Raw genomic sequence first — 15,651 nt, forward strand, 5'->3', positions numbered from 1 at the left:
GTTGATCACCTCTTCTTCACTTGCCCCGGTGATTAGTGGTTATAGACAAAGCTTGCGTCTTTTTGGGAACTTTCTTTGGTTTTCCTGAATTCTCCCTTATCATTCATCTTGGCTTGGCAGGGTTCTTCTCTTACTTCATCTTATGAAAATGTTTGGAAACTTATCCCCCCAGTGGTAATTTGGTCGATATTGCTTATGAGGAACGATGTTATTTTTAAATCGATTGCATTTGATCTAGATCACCTCTTTTTTATCATTAAATCTCAGCTAGTGTGGTGGTTCAAGGCTAAATTTCCTAGTTGACATGTTCTTGTGGACATGTGTGTGGCTTATTTGTCCTTGCTCTCTCAGTCCATTGCCCCGGCAGCTTCGATCATCGTGGTGCTCAATTGGAGGCCACCTCCGACTGGTTTCCTATCATTCTGTGTTGATGGAGCGTGTAATCGAGCTAATGGTAAGTGTGGTCTAGGTGGCATCCTAAGAGATAGTAGCGGGTCTATACTTTTGGAATTCTCGGCTTTAGGAGGTAATGGTTCTGCTTCTCTTGTTGAATTGCTAGCAGTTAATTACTCTATTAAGTTGTTTTATTCCTCGGTCTGGGTAAATCATTTTCGCCTTGTTATTGAATGTGATTGTTTTCAAGTTGTTAATTGGTTATTAGATCTTGTGAAATCGATGTTTCTTTTTGGTTTGCTCGTTAGTTCTTTATCTGAGTTAATCCATAGCAAAAATGTTGATTTTGTGCGTGTATATTAATGTTCTTTGTTGAAGAGATGGTCGTTGTGTGGGGGTCAGGTGCAATTGAAGTGTGCCCAGCCTGTCAGTGCCTTGTGTCAACGGGAGCTTGTTTTCTGCTTTTTGGCAGCATGCATGCGGTGAAGTCTGATGGTTAAAATCCATAGTGCTTGGCTATCATAGCACCAAGAGAAATGTGCTATGAACCCCGCCTTTATTTCTTGTGGTGTAGTGGCCCTATATCAGTTTATTAGATTGGTTAGTGCAGGTCCCATATTGGTTTATTGTTTTGGTTAGACTTTGTTAATAATACTCTTTTTCCTCGATGCTAGTGTTTGTGAGATTTTTTAACGAGGTTCTTATCAAAGCAATAAACTCTTTATTTTTATCTTAATTCTTAATAATATAAACTTCCACTTTTCAAAAAAATGATTTTTAAAGGAGTCGTCAACATTTATTATTGTTAAGTGTCGTAACCGGTTTTCGTCCGGGCACGAATTTTTTACTAGACAAGAAAATTAAAATGAATAAATAAATGATTTTGATTTAAAAAAATGTTTTTGGGAGTTGTCATTGACCTTTTTAGGTTAGGTAAGTCAAATACTTAAAAACAATCTTTTAAAATAGTTTTAAAAAAAACATAATTTAAAAGATAAAACGGGTCTGCGTATAACCAAAGATTTTAGTAAAAAGGGATTCGTGGCCGATTATGTTTAGGGAATGATTAACACCCCTATAACGCCCAAAATTGGTACTCATTAATTATAAATTGTCTCTATTATTGGAAATTTAAGAATTCAACAATATATTTAATTTATAATCCTATTATTTCAAATTTATTAGTATAACTTTAAGAAAATATATTAATTTTTATATTTTATAAATAAGATATTTATTTATTTTTTAAAATATCATAATAGACATCTAGTTGCTTTAAGGCTGTCATTTTCTTAATATTAAAAATAAATAAATATTAAAACATTTTTCTAAAAAAATAGATTAATATATATAATTTATAAAAATAAGATATTTATTTATTTAAAAATATCAGAAAATGACATCCAATTACGTTAAGACTGTCTTTTCTTAATATTGAAATAAGTAAATACTATTATTAAATATATTCATATGAAATAAAATAATAATAAATACCATTATTTAATTATTGCAACATAAAGGGTAATAAAATAATTTAAACAATAAAATTAAAATTATAGGATTAAATTGAAAAGTAATAAAACTTATAGCCATAAATAAAAAAAACATAAAATCTAGGAACAATAAATGTTCTTACGTTTTAAAATATATAATTGAAGTGACACTACTTTTATCTTATGTGTTAAAAAGAACAGTGTTTTATTTAATCATTTTAAAAATATTTTTAGACATATTTTATTAAAATATAAAAAGTATTAAATAGAAATATGTGCCTTTGCTTTTTCGATGCACTGTAGACGCATGTTGCAGTAACTATTCAGTTTGAATTATTTAAATTGAAAGTTGTCATTTGCCAAACACAGTCTCCCACCAAAAATACATTTGAATAACTCACTTTTCCTTGTACTCTTCACTTTTAATTTTTAAACTTGTAAAAAAAAAACTTTAAATTTCATTTAAAATTTAATTTATTTAAATATTAACAGTGTAATGTATCCTTAAAAATATTTGAATTAAAATATAAATTATTAAAATTTAAGGGATTAAATCTAATATTTACCTTAAAATATATAAACATGTATATAGTGACCAAATTATAATAACACAAAATTTAAAAGACCAAATTAAAAGGATTAGAAATTGCTTTCAATGACCAAAATGAAAGTTTACAAGCTTTCATGGACTGCGGACGGGGTTTTCTCTCTCTGCCTCTCTCTAAAAGCCTCCATCCGGAGGGATCCCGATCATCGGTCGGCCGCCTTGCTCCGGCGCCGGCAGTCCCCGCCGGCCACCACCCACGGTGGCCGGGCTTTATAAAATTTTCCCAAATAAAAGATTTTATTTTCCTAAACCTGAATCCAAATTTTTTTTGACTAAAACCCTTTAAATCGAAGTAGATCTAACTTTCTTTACCTTCGACCTTTCGGTTTTACGACGGTGTATGGTGGCTCCGACGATCGCGTAGTCTTCTCGGTAAGTTTCTTTTCCTTTTTCTATTTCTCTATTTCTCTCGTTTTTGTGTATATTGGTTAGAATGGTTCTTGGTGGTTCGTTGTTGTTGTCTTCCTTTTTAGCAAGATCGGTGGCTTTTATAGCCACCACCGGTGATGGCTTTGGACCGGGTAAAGAGAAGAGATTCGGTGAGTCACCAAACTATAGTGGTGACTCACCTTTAGGGCTTCAACATGGAAGGGCAGTTGGTGATTCTGGAGTCTTCGGCGCGGCATGGCATCATGGCAGCGGCGGGCTGAGACATCTGGAAGTAGAAGCGTCGGCAGTGGCATGGCAGAGGCAGCTGGAAGCTTCCCAGCGGCGGTGTAGAAAATGGTTTAAAACCCTATATGCATATGTAAAAACCCTAATTAGGTTTTGGGTTTATTGGGCCAGTTCTGGTTGGCCTGGCATGGAAACGGGCTTCGGGTTTTGGGCTTTGTAATTAATAATAATAATAATAATAATAATAATAATAATAATTAAAATAAAAAAAATTAGTGTCTACAACTGCCCTTCTTTGCTCATTCTTGTGTTAACAAGAATAGAGCAAAGACAAAAAAGAAAATAATTTTTTCATTTGGCTTCTTTTGAGTATGATGGAAATGTTGAAAACATTCTACCCAGAGGTCTTATGAATGGCTCTGAGGTCTTATAATCTTGCACTGTAGGTTTTACAGATGACCCGGAGGCTTTAAATATCAAAAAGCTCCCGAAGGCTTTTTGAAAACATCCTGCACTGTAGGTCTTATGAATGGCCCTGAGGTCTTATCATCTTGTATTGTAGGTCTTCCAGATGACCCGGAGGCTTTAAATATCAAAAAACTCCCGAAGGCTTTTTGAAAACATCCTGCACTGTAGGTCTTACAGATGTGGGAAATGGTTTACTAAGTAAGAAACTTTGAAAATTATTTTCTTACTATTCAACAATTTCATTTTCAGAAAAGATTAAATGAGAAACTTTGGAAACCGTTTTCTCATTATTTTTCAAAATAACATGTTGATTGGGTAACATGCCCCAATCTCAAGATAATGCTCATTCTTGTGGATTGCATCCATCTATTCTTCATATGTTTGCCTCTCCTCATGTGATTTGAATTCTACCTTCCCTTTGTAAGGTATTTTCCATCATGAATATTCTTCTTTTTCATACGAAGATCTGTAAAACTTCATATTTGAATGCAATCAGATGTATCAATGTAATGCATTGTCTATTGTGTAAATGATGTTCTTATGAATGCATGAATGTTGATACAATCTTCATTTGACTTCAAAGTGGCGAACTCGGTCTTCTTTCACTTGATCATTTATTTCCAGGGTTACCTTTGGAGTGTAGCAACTTGTTGAAAACATTTTGATATTTCAATATAACAAATTAAGTTAAATGAATTTTAAGATTTTCCAAAATGATTTTCTAAGTATATTCGATATAATTATTCGAATATCAAAACATTACTCCAAATATTTCAAAAATCATTTTTAATCCTTACTTAAGTGTAAAATTAAGTTTAAATCTTAAAACAATTTCAAAATAATCTTTCAAAGTATTTCGAACCATTTCAAAGCCAAAAATTCCAGATTGCTCAGAGGGAACCGATTCCCCCCAAGGGAGTACCGATCCCCCCTGAATGGTTTGGCTCCAAGATTTCCAGAATGCTCGGAGGGAGCCGATTCCCCCTGTTCAACGGTCGAAATATTTGAATTTTACACTTAGGGAACCGATCCCCTATGAGGGGGAACCGATTCCCCCCACGCTCCAAGCATTTTTATTAAATGTTTTCACACTTAAACGGCAATATTATCTTCATTAATTATCCCCAATGTTCAGAAGTGATTCAAGGTGTATTTAAACAAGTTTTGAAGCCCTTGATCAATAAGAAATCATAGAGAAACAAGAGAGAAAGCATCAAACACCAAGTTTGTGCAAATCAAGCCAATTTTCCTTTCAATATTCATTTTGCTTTCAAGAACACCATTTGTGCTCATTTGTAATTATCTTTGAGTGTTCTTTTCTTGTTCTAGAATTGTGCAAACATCTTACCTTGTGAGGTTTTCCTTGTAAGTTTGCAAATTTGTAATCTTCTCTTTGAGAAAGAGTGTTCTCAAGAATTGGGGTATATTCTTGAGGGTGTTGTAAGGTTATCTCTTTGGCCTCAAAAGAAAGAACAAATTAGTGAATTTGTTGGGAAATCCTTAGTGTGGATAGCTAAGGTAGTGGACGTAGACTTTGATTGAGAAAGTCGAACCACTCTAAATCGCTGTACAATTACGTTCAATTTTCTGCAAAAGCTTCCACCAAATTTTTAATTGCCAATTCACCCCCCTCTTGGCCAAATCCGTCAATTGATTAACTCAACAATTGGCATCAGAGCCTAACTCATTTGAAGGTTTAATCGCCTCTTGAGTCGATTCGGGAAGAGTTATATCAATTATCAAAGTCATCAATGGCTTCTGCTTCAAACTTCGACTCCGGTCTCGATTTGATGCCCGTCAACAAGCCTCCTTTCTTCAATGGAGCTAACTATGCTTATTGGAAGAATATAATGATGTACTTCATTCAAGCAAGTGACATGGGAGCATGGAATGCTGTAGAAGAAGGATACATCAAACCTCTCACTCATCCAAGGTTGTGGAGTGAAGGAGAGACAAAAATGTTCCAGCTCAACTCCAAAGCCATCCATATCATTTTTTGTGCTCTTGGACCATATGAATACGGAAGAGTTTCATCGTGTACAACCGCCAAAGAATTATGGGACAAACTTCAAGTCACTCATGAAGGTACCGATGAGGTAAAGAAATCTAAAATTAGTATTCTAACACATAGCTATAAAAAATTTCAGGATGAAACCAAATGAAGATATCAAAGCTATGACGGATAGATTTTCAACGATTGTCAATGGTCTCAAATCATATGGAGAGATCATTTCAAATGAAAAGTTTGTGAGGAAGTTAGTCTACTCCCTCCCAAAATCGTGGCAATCAAAGAAGACGGCAATCATCGAGTCTAAGGACTTCACGTCCTTAACTCTTGAAGAGCTAATTGGGTCACTCCTCACTCATGAAATGATGCTCGAAGATGAGGTGGACCTCGACAAAATTGACGAGACACCAAAGGAGAAGGAGAAGAAGAAAAACATTGGAGTTGCTCTCAAATCCACAAAAGATAAGAGTGATTCAAATAATGATGACGATGACGAGGAAATGGCATTGTTTGCCAAACGGTTCAGAAAAATGATGAGACCTTATCGAGGAAGAAAATTCAAACGAAATGAAGGCCTCAAAAATGAACCGAAAGAGAAGGACCCAATCATTTGCTACGAATGCAAAAAGCCAGGGCATGTTAAATATGATTGCCCACAATTGAAGAAAAAGGGTCAATCAAAGAATAAGCACAAGGCTCATGTGGCTACATGGAGCGATGAAGAAAGTTTCGATGAAGAGGAACAAGAAGTAGCTAACTTGTGCTTGATGGCATTTGGGGAAGATTCTAAGGTAACTTCTAACTCATCCGATTTTGATGATTTATCCTATGATGAGTTATTAGAGGAATATAATGGGTTGGCTTCGGATTATGAGAAATTATTTTTAAAATATAAAAACGATGTTTCAAAATTGAAAAATGAAAACAAACTCATATCCAAAACCAACAACGATCTTGAAAGTAAAATCAAAGATTTGCAAATCAAACTAGAAGAGTTTGAAAAGAAAAATTTAGATTTGCAAAATTTACTTTCAAAGATCAATGATGATCATCAAAAGAAAAGTGATGATCTTAAAACTTCTTTTGATAAAGTTGGAACAAAACATTTTGAAAAATGTGGAAATCCAAAATCCAACTTTGTTAGAAAAAGTTTTAGAAACTACAATCATAGAGGTCCCCAAAGAACCTCTAATGGAAAAATCTTTAGAAGTATGTGGGTTCCTAAAGAACTAATTACTACTAAAGATAAAAATATCCTACATAAATAGATACCTAAGGGGACTAGGATTTTGGAAACTAATGAATATGGACCCAAAAGAATTTGGGTACCAAAAATCAAAAATTAATCTATGTTTGTAGGGAAGGGAGCATTGCTACAAGGCACGGGAAACAAATTCAAATTCATGGTACCTTGATAGTGGATGCTCAAGACACATGACCGGAGACAAAAGCCGATTCATTGAGCTTAACACCAAAAAATGGAGGAGAAGTGACTTTTGGAGACAATTCAAAAGGTCACATTGAAGGTATTGGTACAATTGGTAATACCTCTTCCATAAAAATTAAGAATGTTTTATATGTGAATGGATTAAAGCATAATCTATTGAGTATTAGTCAATTATGCGATAAAGGATTCAATGTCTTATTTGAAATTAATGGTTGTAAAGTCATTGACATTGCATCTAATCGGATTATGCTTATTGGTCATAGAATAGGGAACATTTACATGGTGCATTTAGATTCTTTTGATATGACTAATTTATGCCTAGTTGCTAAGGATGAACATGATAGTTGGTTATGGCATAGGAGACTAGGACATGCTAGTATGAGTGTTTTGCAACGGCTAATTCAAGGTGATTTAGTTCGAGGGTTGCCTAAGCTTAAATTTGATAATGATAAAATCTGTGATGCTTGTGCTAAAGGAAAACCAAAAGAGTGTTTCTTTTAAATCCATTAATGACGTATCAACTAGTAGAGTATTACAATTGATCCATGTAGATCTTTTTGGGCCAACTAGGACTACTAGCTTGGGTGGAAAACAATATGCATTTGTCTTGGTAGATGACTATTCTAGATATACTTGGGTTCTATTTTTAAGTACTAAAGATGAAGCATTAGAACAGTTCATCACATTTTCAAAAATAATCCAAAATGAAAAGGGTTACTCTATAACTAGTGTTAGGAGTGATCATGGCACTGAATTTGAAAATCTTGGATTTATTGAATTTTGTAATTCTAATGGTATTAGTCATAATTTTTCAGCACCTAGAACCCCTCAACAAAATGGAGTTGTTGAGAGGAAAAATCGAACTTTAGAGGAAATGGCTAGAACCATGCTTTGTGAAAATAATTTGCCAAAATATTTTTGGGCGGAAGCCACAAATACTGCTTGTTATGTTGTTAATCGAGTAATGATTAGGCCAATTTTAAAGAAAACTCCATATGAAATTTTCAAAAATAAAAAGCCTAACATTAGCTATTTTCATCCTTTGGATGTAAATGTTTTGTTTTAAACACGGTAAAGAAAACCTTGGCAAATTTGATGCTAAAAGTGATGAAGGAATTTTTCTGGGTTACTCCTTAAATTCTAAAGCTTATCGAGTATTTAATAAAAGAACTTTAGTTGTAGAAGAGTCTATACATGTTGTTTTCGATGATAATCCCCTTCCAAGGAAGGATTCTTGTGTGAATGATGATGTAGGTGTTATAAATACAAATGATGTTAGACATGAAGTTGGAGAACCATCATCAAAGGAAGAAACGAAAAATGAGGAAACTCATGATCCTCTTGAGAATCTAACCATTGAAGAAAGGGAAGTATATTATCCAAGAGAGTACAACTATGTCAAGGGTGGTGAGATTATAGGTGATCCATCCAAAGGGATAACAACTCGAACTTCTCTTAGAAATATTTGTAATTATGTTGCATTTATTTCATGCATAGAGCCTAAGAATATTAAAGAAGCATTAAATGATGAACATTGGATTATGGCTATGCAAGAAGAATTAAATCAATTTGAGAGAAGTAAAGTATGAACATTAGTTGAAAGGCCTAGTAATAAATCTACTGTAGGTACTAAATGGGTATTTAGGAATAAGCTTGATGAGAGTGGTAATATAGTGAGAAACAAGGCTAGACTTGTTGCTCAAGGGTATACTCAAGAAGAGGGTATATACTATGATGAAACATATGCTCCCGTAGCTAGGATGGAAGCAATTAGAATGTTATTAGCATTTGCATGTTTTCATGAATTTAAATTATATCAAATGGATGTTAAAAGTGCATTTTTAAATGGTTTTATAAAAAGAAGTGTATGTGGAACAACCTCCAGGATTTGAAGATTCAAAATTTCCAGATCATGTTCTTAAATTGACAAAAGCTCTTTATGGTTTAAAACAAGCTCCTAGAGCTTGGTATGAAAGATTGTCAAATTTTTTAGTTGAAAAAGGTTTTTCAAAAGGAAAGGTTGACACTACATTGTTTTTAAAGCATAAAGGTAAAGATTTATTAGTAGTTCAAATTTATGTTAATGATATAATATTTGGTTCTACTAATGATGTTCTTTGCCAAGAATTTTCTAAGCTAATGCAAAGTGAGTTTGAGATGAGCATGATGGGGGAGCTCTCATTTTTCTTGGGACTCCAAATCAAGCAAAGAAAAGATGGCATCTTCATTAATCAAGCTAAGTACGTCAAAGATATGCTCAAGAAGTTTGGACTGGAAAATGGGAAACCTCATGACACTCCAATGAGCTCTTCAACAAAGCTTGACTTAGATGAAGGAGGTAAATGTGTAGATGTTAAATTATATAGGTCAATGATTGGATCTCTACTTTATCTAACTGCAAGTAGACCAGACATTATGTTTAGTGTTTGCTTATGTGCTAGATTTCAATCATGCCCTAAGGAATCACATTTACTAGCTGTTAAGAGAATCTTTAGATACCTTAAGGACACTCCTAGTTTAGGACTTTGGTATCCTAGAGACTCTAGCTTTAGCTTGCATGCTTTTTCTGATGTGGATTATGGAGGATGTAAATTAGATAGGAAAAGCACCTCCGGTACTTGCCAATTCCTTGGAAATATGCTGATTTCTTGGTTTTTAAAGAAACAAAATTGTGTTGCATTATCTACCACTGAAGCAGAATATATTTCAGCCGGTAGTTATTGTGCACAAGTTTTATGGATGAAACAACAACTTTTTGATTATGGAATTGAAGTATGTGTACTATTCCTATCAAGTGTGACAATACTAGTGCTATTTGTCTCACTAAAAATCCCATCCAACACTCTAGAACTAAACACATTGAAATTAGACATCACTTCATTAGAGACCATGTCGCTAAGGAAGATGTAGTTCTAGAATTTGTTGATACTTTGCATCAATTAGCGGATATTTTTACAAAACCCTTAGATAAGGAAAGATTTTGGACACTTAGGAGAGAATTAGGTTTAACTGACCTATCTTCACTTAGTGTTTAAAATAATTCAGCACTTTTAATAAATACTGAAAAATGCTCATAATAGTAATTTTTGATTGCATTCATTACTATTAGTTAGGGGGAGTTTATGATTCTTGATAAAAAATTAACTTTATGTTCAAATATTGATTAAAGATTAATTTAATTGTTTGAACATAATTATTTTTCAATATATGAGTTGCCTATACCACTAGAGAAGATTAATTTAGCATTTTGTGTGTTTAAAAGTCGGATTTTAGCATTTTGGTGTAGAGGGAATCGATCCCCCCATGAGGGAACCGATTCCCCACCACAGGGGAATCGATACCCCCCTGGGGTTCTATTAAAATCGGGCAGAACACCCCAAAACCCCAAAACCTTTTCCGCCGTTTCTCACCCTCAAACACTCAAATCTCCATTCTTGCCTCAAATCATTGATTTTAATCGGAATTCACTTCAAATATCATCTCCTAAACTTGCAATCATCATTAAAATCGTGCAAACAACATCTAAATCCCCTCAATCTTCATCTTTCAAGGTAAATTTTTCTAAACTCTCTATTTCATTGATTTTGAACATAGGATTAGTTTTAATTAGTTCTAGGTTGAAATAGTGATCGAGCATTGATTGTTTAGTGATTAGAAACTAGATGTTACAACTAATTTCATCAAAAACACAAGAATTTTCCAAAAATTTTAAATTTTCGAAATTAAAAAAAAATTGTTGTTTTTCAAATTATTGTGTTTTAAATAGATTATGTTGTTGTTATGAAAACTATACATATATTGTTTCTCAAAACATATTTTTCAAAAGTTTTTCAAAAACTTTGCCCATTAGGATTGATTTAGAAAACCTTGAAATATTGAGGACTCAATTGAGTTTTGGGATTAATTGAATTGCATACATTTGTTTTTAAAATTGCAGGTTATCCAATCTATTCTGATTTCCTTCACCATGTCTAATCCTATACGTGCTAGGTCTTCATCTAGTCGTTCTAGTCGTTCTAGTCGTCAACCAAATCCTCCTCTTATTCCTCAAAATCCTATTCCAAATCTTGATCCTAACTTGACTATCCAAAATTCTTGTTTCAATCAACCGGGTCCTAAAGATTATCGTTATTGGTTTTACCAATATTTTGACTCGTATAAGATTAGGGAAGAACGTATCCCATCTCTTCAAGCTATGGTTGCTATTAACTTTAAATATCTCCCTATCTTGCACGAATGGAAATTTGATAAACTTTTCGAACTTGAACCCGTTGTCTATCATCAACTTATTCGTATCTTCTACTGTAATGCCGTTTGTATCAAAAATCATGACAAAACCAAAACCATAGGAGTACGTTCCTACCTCCTAGGTCAATTTTTCCATCTTGATCCGGATTACATAGCCAATGCCTTAGGCTTGGATAATGAAGGTTTATCAAATGAAAAACAAGTTTTAGGCTCACGATATAAACGAAATGATAGTGCAAGTGTTCTAGATCTTCATGAGCATTTTCTTCATCTCATGATCACTTGGTGGTTTCGACCATCCGGGGGTCGTTATTCCACTCTCAGAGCTTTAGACCTTTGGTGGTTGCATTGTTTTGAACACAACATAAAAATAAACCTTTCCGAGATTATCTTTGCTGAGATCGTTGAAACCGTTAACCTAGTGCCAAATAAGAAACTCTGTTCTTCACTAGTTTACGGTTGTATCCTTAGTAATCTCTTTTCTAAAGCCGAGCTTCGAGTTGGTCTAGATGCCGCTTTTCCTCTTAAGAAACAAATCAATCTTCTTTCTTTAACAAGAGCGGGATGAGTCAAAAATAAAGAAACCGGTGAATGGGTTCGATCTTCTGCAACTACTCCGGGAGCTAGTTCTTCACAAGCTCCACCCGAAGCTGACGAAGATCTCGAGCTTGAGCAATTAATGCGAGACATCGATGAAGCTGAAGATGAACCTGAGCAGCCCGAGGAGCAGCCCGAAGAGCAAGCACAACAATCGGCTCAAATGCCTCCATATTTTCAATCTTTTATGGAGACATTTGATTACCGATATGCGACCATGGATTCGCGCTTTAATTCTATAGAGTCTCATTTATCCACAATGGGAACTCAACAATTAGAAATTCTTCGGGAAATGCGTGCAAATAATAAAGCAACCAACGTACGTATTAATGACCTCACTAACGAAATGGCCGCTATGCGAGCTCGTTTTCCTCATCCTGACCTGGATATGTGATTAAATGTTTTACTTTGAACTCCAAATTTATTGTTTTAATATTTTTGAATATTTTTGGAATGTTTGAATTTGTGGATTATGAATTTGTTTGGATTTATGGATGGTGTGAACTTATATGTTTGGTGTGATTTATTAATTATTGCATCATTTATCATTATTAGTAATATGACCAATTTTACCATATCACATTGTTTATGAATATTGATTATGGAACTAATGGCTAACGTTTCTCTTGATTGTGATCTTAGCAACTTATGCATACATATACCTAATCAATTGGCTAAATGTTTTTCACGTTTCTTTGAATCTTTTTGATTTAACAAAAAGGGGGAGAAGTGTGTGTTTTAAGTGTGTTTTAAAAATGATAAATGGAAGAAGTGTTAAAGTAAGGGGGAGTAATTTCAAAACTTGATTTCAAAATCTTAAAATTACTAAAATGTTTTGTTATATCAAAAAGGGGGAGATTATTGAAAACATTTTGATATTTCGATATAACAAATTAAGTTAAATGAATTTTAAGATTTTCCAAAATGATTTTCTAAGTATATTCGATATAATTATTCGAATATCAAAACATTACTCCAAATATTTCAAAAATCATTTTTAATCCTTACTTAAGTGTAAAATTAAGTTTTAATCTTAAAACAATTTCAAAATAATCTTTCAAAGTATTTCGAACCATTTCAAAGCCAAAAATTCCAGATTGCTCAGAGGGAACCGATTCCCCCCAAGGGAGTATCGATCCCCCCCTGAATGGTTTGGCTCCGAGATTTTCAGAATACTCGGAGGGAACTGATTCCCCCACAGGGGGTACCGATTCCCCCCCCCTGTTCAACGGTCAAAATATTTGAATTTTACACTTAGGGAACCGATCCCCTATGAGGGGGAACCGATTCCCCCCACGCTCCAAGCATTTTTATTAAATTTTTTCACACTTAAACGGCTATATTATCTTCATTAATTATCCCCAACGTTCAGAAGTGATTCAAGGTGTATTTAAACAAGTTCTGAAGCCCTTGATCAATAAGAAATCATAGAGAAACAAGAGAGAAAGCATCATACACCAAGTTTGTGCAAATCAAGCCAATTTTCCTTTCAATATTCATTTTGCTTTCAAGAACACCATTTGTGCTCATTTGTAATTATCTTTGAGTGTTCTTTTCTTGTTCTAGAATTGTGCAAACATCTTACCTTGTGAGGTTTTCCTTGTAAGTTTGTAAATTTGTAATCTTCTCTTTGAGAAAGAGTGTTTCAAGAATTGGGGTATATTCTTGAGGGTGTTGTAAGGTTATCTCTTTGGCCTCAAAAGAAAGAACAAATTAGTGAATTTGTTGGGAAATCCTTAGTGTGGATAGCTAAGGTAGTGGACGTAGACTTTGATTGAGAAAGTCGAACCACTCTAAATCGCTGTGCAATTACTTTCAATTTTCTGCAGAAGCTTCTACCAAATTTTTAATTGCCAATTGTCGTAACCGGTTTTCGTCCGGGCACGAATTTTTTTTACTCGGTGGGAAAAGTGATGTAAATAAATGGTTTTAAAATAATTTGGGAGTCGCCATCGGCGTTTCGGGTCAAGTAGGTCGAATACCTAAAAATCATCCTTTAAAAGAGTTTTTAAGAAAACATCGATTAAAAGATAAACTGATATGCGTTTTAACCAAAAATTCGTTCTTTTTGATAATAAAAAGGGATTCGTGGTCGGTTACGTTTAGGGAAGGATTAGCACCCCTACAACGCCCAAAATTGGTACTTTTTAATTAGAAATTGTCTCTATTATTAGAAATTCAAAATTCAAAATATATTTAATTTATAATCCTATTATTTTAAGATTATAATTATGAAAAATATATATTAATTTATATATATTTATAAATAAAATATTTATTTATTTAGAAATATCAGAAAATGACTTCTAGGTGCCTTAAGACAGCTCTTTTCTTTGATATTAATAAATATTATAATAATTTAAAAAATAAATTATAATTTTTTATAATATTTAATTTTAAAATACCAGAATAGGACATCCAGTTGTATTAAGACTGCCCTTTTCTTTGATATTGAAAAATAAATAAATATTAAAATATGATAAAAATAATTTATGTAAAATCAAATTAAGATTTAATATAAATTATTATTTATTATATATATATTTTATATGAATATATAATAAAAATAAAAATAATATTTAAATATATAAATAAGTAAAATTAAAACATAAATAAACAATAATAAAAATACAATTAGAACTATATATTTAAAAGCAATAAAACTTTATAATAAATGAAAATATTTAAAATTAGTGACTAAATTATAATCTAATAAAATTAAATACTTAATTTATAATTAATTATTTAAAATTATAGGGATTAAACATGCTATTTTTCTTATTTATTAATTTAGTGACTAAACTAAAATTATATAAAATTCGAATATCAGATTAAAATAAATTAAAACATATGATTTGGGGTTAAAATATTAGTTAATAAAATTAGGAGACTAAATATGTTATTTATCCTAAATATTTATAAATATAGTTAATGGTTAAAATATAATAAAATAAAATTTAAACACTAAATTAAAATGATTAAAAGTCAATTTCAGTGACTAAATTGCAAAGTTACAGACCTATAAGGGTTGCGGAAAGGGTTTACCCTTTCTTAAATTACACAGATACCCATCCCCAAAACGGCGTCGTTTGGAGAGGGGTTTAAATACTCAAAATGGCCGGCCCTACGGGCCAAATTTCTCATTTCTGTTTTTCTTCTTCTCTCTCTAAAAAATAACTCTCCCTTCTCTCTAGTTTCTCTCAACAGAGAGATAGCCGGCCGTTGACCACCACCATCGCCGGCCACCGTGAGCGGTGGCCGAAACTCCCAAATCCCCCAAAATAAAGCTATGAACACCCTAAGACCGATTCCAAACTCTTTTTCTCCTAAAAAGCTGTAAAATTACCTAGATCTATGGAAATACGTTCGGTATTTCGGCTTCTTTAGTGGCTCGTGTAGGTTCCGATGGCCGTGCTCCTTCCTCGGTAAGTGCTTCTCTTCTCTTTTCTCTCGTTTTTTTTTTGGTTTTGGTTTCTGTTGATGTGTTCCTCGTTACTGCATCTCTCTCGTTTTTGGTTGTGGCTGTCCTCCTCCCTTCTTTTTTTTTGTTGTTGTTCTCCATTTGTTGTCGTGGCTCCTTCCTCCTTTTTTGGCAGGTATGGTCGATGGCTTTTATAGCCATCGACGGTGTGGCTCTCGGACTGGTCTCAAATGGTGACCCTAGGTGAGTCACCGGACTATGGTGGTGACTCACCATAGGGTTTCAACGTAGGGCAGAAACGAGGTGCTTCTGGAGTCTTCTGTTGGTGTCGACAATGGCGGTGGAGGCATTGAC

This window comes from Hibiscus syriacus, unplaced genomic scaffold (assembly GCF_006381635.1).
Source record: "Hibiscus syriacus cultivar Baekdansim isolate YM2019G1 unplaced genomic scaffold, ASM638163v2 tig00110505_pilon, whole genome shotgun sequence".
Classification (NCBI taxonomy): Eukaryota; Viridiplantae; Streptophyta; class Magnoliopsida; order Malvales; family Malvaceae; genus Hibiscus; species Hibiscus syriacus.